Genomic DNA, 15,244 nt, shown 5'->3' on the forward strand with positions numbered 1-15,244 from the left:
TGCCCGTTTATTTCTTTTTCCAAAGTGTACAATGGCACATTTCTCAACATTGAATCTCATCTGCCATTTCTTTGCCCATTCTCCTAAACTATCTAAGTCTCTCTGCAACCTTCCTGTTTCTTCAATACTCCCCACTCCTCCACCTATCTTGGTGTCATCTGCAAACTTAGCCACAAAACCATTTACTCCATAATCCAAATCATTGATGTACAATGAAAAAAGAAGCAGCCCCAACACCAACCCCTGCAGAACACCACTAGTAACCGGCAGCCAACCAGAACAGGATGCTTTTATTCCCACCCTTTGCTTTCTGCCAACCAGCCAATGCTCCACCCATTCTAATATCCTACCTGTAATTCCATGACCTCTCATCTTATTAATCAGCCTCTTGTGCTGCACCTTGTCGAAGGCCTTTTGAAAGTCTAAATACACAACGTCCACGGCCTCTCCCTTATCCACCCTACCTGAGATTTCCTCAAAAAACCCCAATAGGTTGGTCAGGCAGGATCTTCCCTTCGTGAAACCATGCTGGCTTGGACCTATCTTGCCTTGCACCTCTAGGTATTCCATAACCTCATCCTTGAGGATCGATTCCAATAACTTTCCATTCACCGATGTCAGACTAATAGGTCTGTAATTTCCTTTATGCTGCCTCCCACCTTTCTTATACAACGGAACTACATTTGTGACTCTCCAGTCCTCCGGAACCATGCCAGAGTCTATTGATACCTGGAAAATTATCACCAATGCCTCCGCAATCTCTAAAGCCACCTCCTTCAGAACCCGAGGGTGCACTTCATCCGGTCCAGGAGACTTATCTGTCTTTAGTCTATTTAGCTTCCCAAGCACTTTCTCTCTCGTAATCTTGACTGAACTCAGTTCTATCTCCTGTGACCCCTGACCATCAGGTATATTGCTGATGTCTTCCACAGTGAAGACTGATGCAAAATACTCATTTAGTTCCTCTGCCACCTCTTTGTTATCCACTATAATCTCTCCCGCACTGTTTTAAATTGGTCCTATATCAACCCGTGTCTCTCTTTTACTCTTCATATATTTAAAAAACTCTTAGTATCCTTTTGAATGTTATCTGTCAACTTCCTTTCATAATTCATCTTTTCTCTCCTAATGACCTTCTTAGTTTCGTTCTGTAAGTTTTTAAAAGTGTCCCAGTCTTCTGTTTTCCCACTAATTTTTGCTTCCTTGTATGCCTTCTCTTTTGCTTAGAGGCCATTCCTTCTAACCATGGAGCCTGCAAGATTCCACTTGACAAAATAGCATGTTTCATGTATTAATGTATTTGCAACATTGTATTTGAGAAGTGAATACATGAGAATCCATCAGTCTCCAATATAATGGGCTTGTTGCTCCACTGTTTAACAAGGTTGAATCTCTTCTTCACCTATGAGCTGGCCCTGAAATTCAAAGGATGAACGCCATTCAACATCAAACATATCAGCACCAATTATAAAAATGGTCTTAATGTGTTTAGTGTCAGACATTGTTTTGCTAGTTTCTTCTTATTTTACAACAAAAGTTTGCAAAAAGATATAAAGAGCTTGAAATCAATAATTATCAATGCTGGAAATCTGAGAGAAAACCAGAAAGTGCTCTCTAGCATGTAGTTGCCTCCATTCATTCCTTCTTTCTTTCTTTCTTGCATCCCAGCTGTTGTCTCCATTGATCTTGCTCTCTGGAATTCTCCACAGGCCTCCTTCCCTTTAAAGATCAACTCAAAACTCTTCTTCCTAATGACGTTTGCTACTACATCTGCTCATTTCTTTCTTCCTGGTTCAGCCTTTCATTGCAATTCCCCAGTCTGGAGAATCCTTTTATCCCATTAATCTAAGCTCTTACTAATATTTGCCATCTTCATTTCATCTTTAATTTTAACTCAGGGTTCCTTTGGCTTCTTTGAACCTGCTTCTAAACTCTTATGAGCTGTAGTCTAGTTATTCAAACTAATAAAGGAAGATTTAGGACATTAACTGCCCTGCACCACATAAGCGATCTCTATTATTGAAGCCTGACTTACTGATCTCAATAGATGATGGCCCTTTGCTCTGAGCAATAATCAGATCTGAGTTTCCATTGATCACTTCTGCCATTTACCTTCAATTCCATCCAAGCATTTATCCATAACTTTATTGAAGGGGCTGTTCAATATTACATTATGTGCTTTGCTGTTCAACTACTCAGAAAGGAAATAAAAAAAAACTTCTCATCCACAGTCTCACATGAGATTTGATAACTTTATGACAGTCCTCTTTGTGTTCTGTGCTCATGGGTGATGTTATATAGCCTGTCTGCATCTACACTCTCTGCGCTTTTCATCATCTTAAAGGCCTGAGACACTTCTCTCTTTAAACTGTTTTTCTGATGTGATCTAGTGCTGTACTGTGTATTAGTCCCAGTTAAGCTATTAAACTCCCCTTCATAAAATCTAGCTCATCTGACATTCTCATTATTGGTAAGTGATGCTGCCATAGAAAAATTCACTCATTGATCAATTGAGCATTTTATATCTTACTCTGATTCCCAGAGCATGGAAATATGACATGGCATAAATTATTAATACATAATAATTTTATTTCAATGTAAGTAATCCTAGAACAGCATTGAGACACAACCACAAAATACAAAAGATTCCAATAACATAAAGTTCCACTTATCATCATCAGCTGTGCATCAGACATCACATGAAGCCCATGATCCAGCAAGGTGTTAGGTCCACAACACCCCTTCATGCTGTTAGAGCAGAGTTTCAACTTTCCTGTTACTTTGTTGTGGCAGGAGATCCCTGAGCTCACTTCTGTAGCAGGTCCAGCTTTCTAAAGAGTGATCCCATGCTATATGCCCATGAATCTAGTTTGCTTAAGAGATTGAGTGAATCAGCCAGCATTTATGAACAGCCCACCCAAAAAGTCTAGTGATAGCAACTTAAACATCCATTTAAACTTTGAGTTGCAAGTTGGTGTTATTGGTCTGGATAATAGATTAGCAGGCTATTTGTCAACAGATCAGGAAGGCTTCTCTCCAGATGAAGCACACTGATGTTCCCCTTCTTACTTCACTGATGCCCTTGCTGTTGAGTGCCAACCACCTAGCCAGCCAGTCAGACTGTTGCAGCCCATGCTGAGGTGGGTCTGTCTGAGGAAGTTCTTCTGGGGTCAAAACTGCTCAAGGTCGTGCTCCAAGGTCATCTGCAGCCTCCTTGATTAGCATTCAGCTCCTCTTCTGCTCTTCTCTTCTCTAGGTAATCCCTTGATATCAAGATCGACCTGCTTTCTCTCCAGTACCACTGGGGCTGAGTGGCTGTTGAGGCTAATGTGAGGCCCACAGACTCGGCCACCACACAACAACAGGGGAGTCTTCCTACTGGAGAAACTCATTGCCTGAGGCCTTGCCAAATTGACATGTGGCTTCTGTCCATGTCGAAGCACAATGGGCAGGGTCTTCACTGCATGACAACTTCCAGAGAAATGCAGGGAGCAGCTTCAACCATCAGATGTGGCCTTTCTTGATGACACAAAAGCCTTTGACTGTGTCAATAAAGAAGAGTCACAAAGCATCCTTCTCAAATTTGGCTACCAGCAGGAACTTGTCTTCCTTTTATGTTTGCTAGAAAGGGCTTAGCAGCCTTCCACCAACCACTGGGGAAGCAAAACACAAGGAAAGACACTAAGGGAAAGTCAAAAAAAATGTTAATTTACTTTTGAATGCAACGTGTGATCAATTAATCAATAATTTTGGATTGGAGTCTGCATTTTCTGGTGGTTTTTACTTTGTGTTGTCTGAAAGAGGACAATGTATTGATCAATAATGAAGGAAGGGTTGTGTGTGAGGCTCCAGTTAAATTTTGGGGAGGGGTGGCTGAGGTTACTGATACTGCTCATTAATTAATTCAATGTGTAGAATCTGAAAGTTTCCTTTTCTTTTCCTGTTCTACCATTTTCTCTCTTCCATCCCTTCACCTGCTCTTCGGCTTCTCACCAGGGAGCTGGTGGCAAAACTTGTCCCTCATAATGGCCAAGTTGTGCAGCATGCTGCAGCTGAAGCCCCACTCAGTATAGGAGAACATCTTCAGCCCAGTCCAGGCAGTGAGGCATTACTTGAGCGCACCAAGATTGTGATCTATGATATAGGTCACAACATTTCTCTCACTGTGCACTTCTGTATGACTTCCAACCCATTTTTGAGTAAGGTATGTGTCAATAATCTTTATTACCCAGTAATGGGTGAAATGCAGGTGTCAGAGGACTGCTGCAGAATGACAGAACGATGACCTCTGCTGGGATAACCGTCACTCACCTGCCAGAGATGCTGCCTTAATCTTACCCCAGCTACATATTTAGTCCATGTTTGCACCTCGTGTTAACTTGGCAATGTGCATGCAGTTAGAGATATTATGCACTACATGCAAACCCTTGTGCTCACTCCATCTTTTTCTCTCTACATGGAAGGAATGAGATGAAGTTAACTCTCTTCTCATGAAGACCTTCTTTATACAGTAGTGTACAACAGCTTGTGTGATGTTGCTTATACCTCTGGCAACACAGAAGTATATGACATGATGGTTAAGGGCCTCTGTCACCCTTGATAACTGCAGGAAACGTGATCCTTACTTTGCTCTGGAATTGTGAGTGCAATGGTTGTCAGATTTTAGACACAACCTCCTTAGTGAAGCAAAGACTTTCTCACGGAAGCTGAGAAAAGTAAACTACTCCATAAAGTCCTTTGCAGAACATGGCCTCCTGTTGAAAACTCTGATCCCCTTCTGCCTCCTCCCTCTTCAGGATGCTTTTGCTTTTTCTGCAATCTTCCACTCTCACTCAGTCTCAACAGGAAGGTCAGTCACTGCCTGGAAGCTTTCAAATCAATAAAAAGGACCTGCCAAAATGCAAGGTGCAGAAGTACTGAAACATTACACAACAGTAGGGAAGCCTCAAAAATGCCTCGCCTTGCAGCAACAGAAGCCATAAACGAGAGCTAACTTGTACATTATTGCTGATCCCTTTAGGTAGCCCTGGCAAGCGTTCATCATGTCAGTTAACATGATACTTTGTGAAGTGAAATTATGAAGACACTGAGGCTGGACTTCTGCATTCAGAACTGGTGGCACCAGTGGCCACCCATGTTGCACTTTGTTCATTGTAATGGTTTGCCTACTCTCTGCATAGTGTCAACATTCACTAGGTCTGCATGGAAAGGCCCTTCCAATGGGCAATAAACAATTTGCTGGAGGAACTCAGTGGGTTGAGCAGCATTTGTGGGGAGAATGTAATTGTCGATATTTCAGTCAAAGTGCTGCATCAGGGCCCCATTCAAGGTCCCCTTCCAATGGGAACTGAGTACACTCATTTTGGATGCCATTTTCAAGCATTAGGAAGTCACATAGAACATAGAACATAGAAAAACTACAGCACAATTCAGGTCCTTCGGCCCACAAAGCTGTGTCAAACATGTCCCCACCCTAGAAATTACTAGGCTTACCCATAGCCCTCTATTTTACTCAGCTCCATGTACCGATCTAACAGTCTCTTGAAAGACCCTATCATATCAGCCTCCACCACTGTTTCCGGCAGCCCATTCCACGCACTCACCACTCTCTGAGTAAAAAACTTACCCCTGACATCTCCTCTATATCTACTCCCCAGCACCTTAAACCTATGTCCTCTTGTGGCCACCAATTCAGCCCTGGGGAAAAGCCTCTGACTATCTACCCTATCAATACCTCTCATCATCTTATACGCTTCAATCAGGTCCCCCCTCATCCTCCGTCTCTCCAAGGAGAAAAGAACGAGTTCCCTCAACCTGCTTTCATAAGGCATGCTGCGCATTCCAGGCAGCATCCTTGTAAATCTCCTCTGCACCCTCTCTATTGCTTCCACATCTTTCCTGTAGTGAGGCGACCAGAACTGAGTACAATACTCCAAGTGGGGTCTGACCAGGGACCTATATAGCTGCAACAATATATCCCGGCTCCTAAATTCAATTCCCAGATTGATGAAGGACAATACACCATATGCCTTCTTGACCACAGAGTCAACCTGCGAAGCCGCTTTGAGCGTCCTATGGACTCGGACCCCAAGATCCCTCTGATCCTCCACACTGCCAAGAGTCCTACCATTAATACTATATTCCGCCAACATATTTGACCTACCAAAATGAACCATTTCACACTTATCTGGGTCGAACTGCATCTGCCACTTCTCAGCCCAACTCTGCATCCGAGAACCACTTCTCCCAGAATACTATACCAGACATGGTACTGGGAATAGAAACTGCAAAAGGTTTAAATGGGAAGTGAGCAAATATTTGAAAAGTGAAATATAGATGTTTGTGGGAACATTAGGTTCCTCCCTAGGCTGTCACACAAATCAGCACGTCTCAAATTACAATTTATATTGCATTCCAAAATAATTTTTAAAAAAAGAAACACTTGACTTTGGACCCAAAGCTTTTCACCATTGGTTATTTCTTGCATCATGTTAGCAGAACAGTTGATGCATTTATTGCAATGGTTACACACTATCATATCATATGATTGTTGGTACAATTGAAGGTGAACTGAATAGACCTTGGTCTTTTTCTCAGCCACCAAATCTTGTGTTCTTTTAATTTGGTTTCAGTTGCTGCTGTTGAATCAGAGTGGGTTATTGCTGCGATATTCAAGTTATCCTGCACTTGCTACTAAAAATGTTGTGAAGGGCATGACAAATAATATCAGCACTGAAGGGAAAGTTCTTTGATCATGCAGCTTATTCTTGCTCTTAAGAATCCCCTTACTGCACCTCAATAACATTTTTGTTGTGCACTCACAAGCCTTTGACATTGGAAGAAAAAGACTGCTGAACCAGAACCATTTAATCCCAAATTTGGGGCAGGCTTCTGCCATTCATTGTTCCCAGAACGTGAGGTTGAGTCTGAATCATCCTCCCAACTAACACACATGTAAAAAGAAAAGTGAAAAGAAGGTGAAGCAGCAATAGTTTTTGTGCAAACAAATTGGCTTCTACTTCTGCAAACCCAGCTGTAAAGCTACAAAGGAATGTTTATTTGAAGCCTTATGCCTTATAGCTAGAAGTTAGATTTGAGTAGTTCGTGTGCATTCCATTCATTCCTGAAAATAGTTGCGTGCACAATGAAACTGTCAATTCAGAACACATAGAAACAAAATATATGGTACTTACATCAATACATATTAAAATAAGAACTGCCAATGGCATAGTTTCATATTTATGATAGAGATACAAATTGTTATATCAGCATGTTACCTGGAAAATGGGCATTTGTAGTGGTTGCTACCGCGGAATAAAACAAGACTCTACTCGGAGGATTGCCAAACAGAACTGGTTTATTTTCCCGCCTTGTGCGGGCCCTTTAAGGGAGAAAAACTCCCGCCCAAAAAAACCGGCAAAGACGTAAGTCCTACGTCATCAGGACTTTCCCGCGCGCGGGTTCTCCCCGTCGCTCGGAAAGACGAGGCCCGCCGCCATCTTGGGCCTCGTCGCTCCGACGCCGCGCGACCCGACTGCCGAGCCGGTTCGCCCGACTAGACGGTGAGTCGCCACACAACCCCCCCCAGAACCGGCGAGACAGTCCCCAAGGTCCATGGGCTGTGCCAGCTGCAGCTTAGGGGGGCGGCCTCTGCGTCGTGGCGTGGCAACCTCGACAGGCTGTTGCAGATCCAAATGGGCCGGTTTGAGGCGGTCCGCCGTGAAAACCTGTTCCCTGCCTCCAATGTCCAAAATAAAAGTGGATCCGTTATTCCGTATGACTCGGAACGGTCCCTCATATGGTCGTTGCAATGGCGCCCGAGGTGTGCCCCTGCGAACGAAAACAAACTTACAGTCCCGTAGTTCCTTGGGCTGGCAGGATGGGGCTTGACCGTGCCATGAGGTGGGAATCGGGGCCAAGGCGCCGAGCTTCTTGCGCAGTCTTTGTAGAACTGCTGGGGGTTGTTCCCCTTGGTCCTGAAGGGCAGGTATGAAATCCCCGGGGACAACTAGTGGCGCCCCGTATACAAGCTCAGCTGACGAAGTGCGGAGGTCTTCTTTGGGGGCAGTGCGTATGCCGAGCAGGACCCAAGGCAGCTCGTCAACCCAGTTAGGACCCTTCAGGCGGGCCATCAAGGCCGATTTTAGATGGCGGTGAAAACGTTCCACCAACCCATTTGATTGAGGATGGTAGGCCGTGGTGGTGTGCAGCTGCGTCCCTCGCAGGTTCGCTAATGCAGCCCAGAGACTGGAAGTGAATTGGGTGCCTCTGTCTGAAGTGATGTGGGCCGGAACGCCAAAACTTGAGACCCAAGTTGTGAGCAGCGCTTGGGCGCAGGAATCAGTTGTGATGTCAGTCAGGGGGGTTGCCTCAGGCCATCTCGTGAACCGGTCCACGATGGTAAGGAGGTACCGGGCTCCTCTTGAAACCGGCAGAGGGCCCACGAGGTCGACGTGTATGTGGTCGAACCTCCTACGGGCAGGCTCGAACTGCTGTGGTGGGACCTTGGTGTGTCGCTGGATTTTTGACGTCTGGCAGTGCAGACAAGTCCTGGCCCACTCACTGACCTGTTTGCGCAGGCCATGCCAGACAAACTTGCTGGCGACCACTCGGACAGTAGATCTGATGGACGGGTGCGCCAACCCATGTACCGAGTCAAAAACGCGTCTCCGCCAGGCTGCAGGGACAATAGGGCGGGGCTGACCAGTCGCAACGTCGCAAAGTAGGGTCCGCTGACCTGGACCAACCAAGAAATCTCGGAGCTGCAGACCCGAGACTGCGGTTCTGTAGCTGGGCAGTTCGTCGTCGGCTTGCTGTGCGTCAGCCAGGGCCGTGTAGTCGACACCCAAGGACAGGTTGTGGATGGTTGGTCTGGAAGGTGCATCAGCAACAACATTATCCTTTCCGGAGACATGTTGGATGTCAGTTGTGAACTCGGAAATGTAGGATAAATGTCTCTGCTGACAAGCTGACCAGGGATCGGAGACTTTGGTGAAGGCAAAGGACAGAGGCTTATGATCGGTGAAAGCGGTGAAAGGCCTGCCTTCTAGAAAGTATCGGAAATGCCGGACCGCCAGATACAGCGCTAGAAGTTCCCAATCAAAAGCGCTGTACTTCAGTTCGGGCGGTCTAAGGTGTTTGCTGAAAAATGCCAAGGGTTGCCAGCGGCCTTCGAGTAGCTGTTCCAGTACCCCACCCACCGCAGTGTTGGACGCGTCTACCGTGAGGGCAGTCGGGACGTCAGTCCTAGGGTGTACCAGCATCATGGCATCTGCCAGGGCGTCTTTGGCCTTAACGAAAGCAGCCGCAGCCTCGTCAGTCCAGGTGATGTCCTTGCCCTTACCAGCCAGCAGCGAGAACAGAGGGCGCATGATACGGGCTGCTGCAGGGATGAAACGATGGTAAAAGTTGACTATCCCAAGGAATTCCTGTAGGCCTTTGACTGTGACGGGGCGGGCAAAATGGCGGATAGCATCCACCTTGGCGGGTAGGGGTGTTGCACCGTCGCTGGTGATTTTGTGGCCGAGGAAATGGATAGAGTCAAGTCCGAATTGGCACTTGGACGGGTTAATCGTGAGGCCGAAATCGCGGAGGCGGGAATACAGCTGGCGGAGGTGGGAAAGGTGTTCCTGGCGGTTACGGCTGGCGATCAGTATGTCGTCCAAGTAAATGAACACGAAGTCCAGGTCTCAGCCTACCGCATCCATCAGCCGCTGGAAGGTCTGCGCGGCGTTCTTAAGGCCGAATGGCATCCGAAGGAATTCGAACAGGCCGAATGGGGTGATAATCGCAGTTTTGGGGACGTCATCCGGATGGACCGGGATTTGGTGGTATCCCCTAACGAGGTCCACTTTGGAAAAGATGCGGGCCCCGTGTAAGTTCGCTGCGAAGTCCTGGATGTGAGGGATGGGATAGCGGTCCGGGGTGGTGGCGTCATTCAGCCTGCGGTAGTCGCCGCAGGGCCTCCACCCTCCGGTGGCTTTGGGGACCATGTGCAGGGGGGAGGCCCAGGGGCTGTCTGACCTGCGAACAATCTCCAGCTCCTCCATGTGACGGAACTCTTCCTTTGCCAGGCGGAGCTTGTCTGGAGGTAATCGTCGTGCTCGGGCATGAAGGGGTGGCCCTGTGGTAATGATGTGGTGTCGTACCCCATGTGTGGGCCGAGAATTTGTAAACGAAGGTGCCAAAATCGATGGGAATTCGGCTAGGAGCTTGGCGAAATCGTCGCCAGAAAGGGTAATGGAGTCCAGGCGCGGGGCTGGTGGGCTGATTTCTCCCAGGGGATAGGTCCGGAGAGTGCTAGAGTGGACTAACCGCTTCCTTCGCAGGTCGACTAACAGGTTGTGGGCCCGAAGGAAATCGGCTCCTAGGAGTGGTCGGGCGACGGTGGCAAGGGTAAAGGTCCAGGTAAAACGGCTGCCGCCAAAGTGTAATTGAAGCGTACGGGTGCCGAAAGACCGTATCGTTGTACCGTTGGCGGCATTGAGTAGAGGACCTGGTGGCCTGTCACGAGTGTCGCAGCCTGTCGGGGGCAAAATACTGACCTCCGCTCCAGTATCAACGAGGAAATGCCGTCCAGATTTCTTGTCCTGAACGAAGAGGAGGCTCTGTCGGCGGCCAGTCGCCGTAGCCATCAGCGGCGGCTGGCCCTGGCGTTTCCCTGAAACTTGCAGGGTGGGCGGCATCGACGGGCCTCCGCACCCCACCTCTGATGGTAGAAGCACAGCTGGTCACCCGTGTCGTCGTCTGCGTTCCTGGGGCGTGGCTGCTCGGTTGCTGGGGCCGGGCGAGGCAGGCGTTGGGCTCGCGGCCTGGTGATTTGACTGACAGACGAACCGCTCTCGCGCTTGGCCCTCCACAGGACATCTGCCCGGGCGGCCACCTCACGGGGGTTGCTGAAGTCGGCATCAGCTAACAACAAGTGGATGTCATCGGGGAGCTGTTCGAGGAAGGCCTGTTCGAACATCAGGCATGGCTTGTGTCCCTCGGCCAATGCCAGCATCTCATTCATTAGGGCGGATGGGGATCTGTCCCCCAGGCCATCCAGATGAAGCAGGCGGGCGGCGCGCTCACGACGGGAGAGGCTGAAGGTCCGGATCAAAAGATCTTTGAAAGCCGGGTACTTATCTTCCTCCAGAGGTGACTGGATGAAGTCTCCAACCTGGGCGGCTGTCTCCTGGTCCAGAGAGCTAACCACATGGTAGTACTTCGTGGAGTCGGAGGCGATCTGCCGAAGGTGGAATTGCGCTTCGACCTGGTCAAACCAGACGCTGGGCCGAAGTGTCCAAAAGGTGGGCAGCTTGAGGGCCACTGCGTTGGCTGCTGCGCTGTCGTCCATTTCGCGGGTCCAAAAGCCGTTTGGACCGTCGGGGTCACCAATGTAGCGGTTGCTACCACGGAATAAAACAAGACTCTACTCGGAGGATTGCCAAACAGAACTGGTTTATTTTCCCGCCTTGTGCGGGCCCTTTAAGGGAGAAAAACTCCCGCCCAAAAAAACCGGCAATGACGTAAGTCCTACGTCATCAGGACTTTCCCGCGCGCGGGTTCTCCCCGTCGCTCGGAAAGACGAGGCCCGCCGCCATCTTGGGCCTCGTCGCTCCGACGCCGTGCGACCCGACTGCCGAGCCGGTTCGCCCGACTAGACGGTGAGTCGCCACACATTGCTTTTTCCTAGTGCACAGCAAATCTGTTATCGTCATAAGAATCCAAAATGTTCCAAGTACATGGCTCTGGGTGGATGCCAAGTGAGCATGTAATCCTCCAATCACTCTATGCATGTCAGCTAACAAACTTGTATTGTGCCTGGGTTTAAAAGCCAAAACCTAAGTTGTGGTCACACAGTGAGGTTGGGATGACATTTAAAAGACTGCTGAATCAGAACCATTTAGGGTGTAGGGACGGTGTAAAATTATCAACCAGAAGTTAGCCTTCACTTCTGCCCCTTTTCATTTCTCTCTCTTCTTTGAAAATATTCCTCTGATCAAACTTCAGGCCATATGCTCGAACACTTTCTTATATATCTCACTTTTTAATGTATGATAATGCACTTCTGAAGCATCTTGGGGTATGTTTATTACATTAAAACCTCCATATGAGCTAAAATAGTTGTTCCATCCATCATCTTCTTCAACAATGTGACCAAGATACTCCAAGGTGGAAGGCTGGGAAACACATTTGAGTGGCAAGGCAAGAACATAGAAGGATTTGAGGTTAATGTTGATGGCTAGTAATTTGCCTTTATCAAAAGTGTCTATAGATTGTACATCTGAAATTTGACTTCAATGAAACTGAATCTCAGAAGCAGAGCACGGCATGCAGCCACAATATGAATGCACGTTCAGTGCAAGAAACTGTGCACAAATTCCTAACCTTAGAGACACAAAAGATTGCAATTCAGATGAAAGGTCTTGACCTAAAACGTTGACTGTCCATTTCCCTCCACAGATGCCGCCTGACCCATTGATTTCCTCTAGCAATTCGGTTTTTGCTCCAAATTGCTACCCTTGACTATCTTAAAATTAATGGCCCAGAACTGTTGGTGATCTCTTGTCTTTAGGTTAAGCATGATGCAGTGGAACCATCAGGTTCTGGATGTATGAGTGATGGAATACTGTGAGGATGGGGGGCATTGTCACACTGGGGTAGACCACAAAGAGATTTCAGGGACATCCCAGCACCGTCCATCCCAATCCATCTTTAACAAGCAAAGCATTACTGCTCCATCACTGACATTTCCCAAGTATTCAATAGTTCGGCATTTATTGATGCCACATAAATGAAGTATGGAACTCATAGGTGCACTTGTCTAAAGCACACCTACCAAACTTACACTGAAAAATTATAGACCAATAAAGAGGGGAAACTTTTCAGAAATTATGATATGACTTCACATCAGAAAGCATTGGGTTTGCATCTTAGACCTGAACTGATCTTTATTTTCAATGTCTTTCAAGCCAATGTGTGGGAGTATTAAAAAAATACATTCTCTTAAATTTGAAGATGAAAGCAAATTCACCAGCTCCTTGCATTTGATCTGCATAAGCCCATCACTTTTGATTGGACTGAAATTCATAGAAGTGGTGGAGAGCATTCTAACTGGTTGCATCTCAGCTTGCTATGGAGGCTCCAATGCACAGGATCACAAGAGGCTGCAGAGGGTTGTAGACTCAGCCAGCTCCATCACAGGCACAACCCTCCCACCATCGAGGACATCTTCAAGAGGTGGTGCCTCAAGAAGGTGGCATCAGTCACTAAGGACCCTCAGAAAATGGGACATGCCCTCTTCTCCTTACTACCAGCAGAGAGAAAGTACAGGAGCCTGAAACCCACGCTCAATGATTTAGGAACAACTTCTTTCCCTCCGCCATCAGATTTCTGAATGGTCCATGAACCCATGAACACTTCCTTGTTATTCCTTTTTTTTGCACTACTTATTTATTTTGTAATTTATAGTAATCTTTATGTACCGCTGCTGCAAAACAATACATTTCATGTCATATAGGTCAGTGATAATAAACCTGATTCTGACTCTCATTCTGAAAATATGGCTAGAGTCTGAGATTATGGTGTAAAGATGGATACATATTCCATAGTTCCTCTTGACAATTATTGGGAAAGGAGGAGGAAAGCTTTCCTCAAAGATTAAATGGTTTAACACGGCAAACAATGCCTCACTCTCTGCAGACTAGACTTTATTCCAGAAGTCAAGGACACACTGACAGTTTACCGTATTTTCTATTTGGAACTGTAAATCTTTACAGTAATGTTTATATATTCAGCTTAGAATACCCTGCATTTTATTTCATTCTACCAAAAGTGAGAAAGGGAAGCCTGGCTTGGCAGAAAATAGTAGAACAGACGGGAAGATATACAAAGCAATGATTTAATTCCCCTGTTTCAATTTGTATAAGATTCAGCTCCACGCTTAGGCAGCAGATGAAGTGAGGGAAGAAACTTGACCTATTAACAAAGCACCACCTGGTCATGTCACTGAAGGTGGATTTCACCAGACAATATTTTGTGAGACGTCTCGTATTGGTGAGAGATTATTGGTCATATGAATTGGAAATGGTTTTGAAAAGAATGCTTTTTTTCCTCAGACTTTCATTAAACATTACATTGGTTCTTAAATGATTGATAGGCAGTTGAACTGTTAAGTAATTCTATTGGAAGTTATCCAAAGAATTGTTGTGGGGGGTGGGGGGGGCGCTATGTACTACACCTATGGTTAGTATAGTGGCGCAGCTAGTAGAACAGTCACCTCATCGTGCCAGAGATCCAGGTTCAATCCTGACCTTGTGTGTTGTCTGTGTAGAATCATGTGATTTTCCTGTGACCACATGGGTGTTCCCCAGGTGCTTCGGTTTCCTCCTACATCCCAAAAACATGCGGGTTGGCAGGTTAATTGGTCACCGTAAATTGTCCCTGATGTGTAGGTGAGTAGTAGAATCTGAGGGGAGTTGTTGGGAATATGGGGAAAATAAAAAATGGGATTAATGTAGGATTAGTGTAAATGGGTGTTTGATGGTTGGCACAGACTTGGTGGCCTGTTTCTCTCCATGTTTCTCTCTATGACTGAAATGAATTAACATCCTGGCTCTGCTGAGCCCAGAAAATGACGGTACATATTTTCGAGAAGGTGACTACCTGAATTGGTCTACTGAGGGCAGCACATGTATAAAAGGTGGATTGGTAAAAGTTCACATATGTAAGAGATCCAGCATAATTTTTCAGCCACTTTCAGGAAAATCAAGCAGGTTCCTCAACTCCCAATCTTCCTGGATTGGTTACACATGTAACTGTGGATGCTCGAATTTGGAACAATTAAATAAACTGCTGGAAGAACTCAGCAAGTCAAACAGCATCTGTGGAGGCAAAGGAATGGTCGGCATTTCAGGTCGAGACCCTGCATCAGGACATCAGCCATCCCTTTGCCTCCACAGATGTTGCTCGACCCACAAAGTTCTTAGAGCAGTTTATTTTTTGTTTCTGGATTGGTTGCTCCCTAATGATCCAACTGCCCTGTGCTGGAGCAGAATAATTTGCCTTAAATATCAATGTGTCTCAGTTTGTGAATGAGGAATTTATGGATGTGATTCTCTTTTCAGTGATCCTTCACACTGGTTTCATCACCCAATATGTGGAACCTTTCACCTCCAGAGAACATGAGACAGCTTTGTGCATACCAAGCTAATAGCCCAGTTTAAACCAGGACTGAGGGTCAAGGAGTCATGGAAGGCTT

At 46.5% G+C, this 15,244-nt stretch overlaps 1 protein-coding gene across 1 annotated transcript in view; it reads right to left on the bottom strand.

Annotated features, from left to right (window-relative positions):
* Positions 1-15,244, bottom strand: part of sntg2 (syntrophin, gamma 2) — a 226,240-nt gene that overhangs the window by 127,507 nt on the left and 83,489 nt on the right. The window lies entirely within an intron of this gene.

This window comes from Pristis pectinata, chromosome 10 (assembly GCF_009764475.1).
Source record: "Pristis pectinata isolate sPriPec2 chromosome 10, sPriPec2.1.pri, whole genome shotgun sequence".
NCBI classification, from domain to species: Eukaryota; Metazoa; Chordata; class Chondrichthyes; order Rhinopristiformes; family Pristidae; genus Pristis; species Pristis pectinata.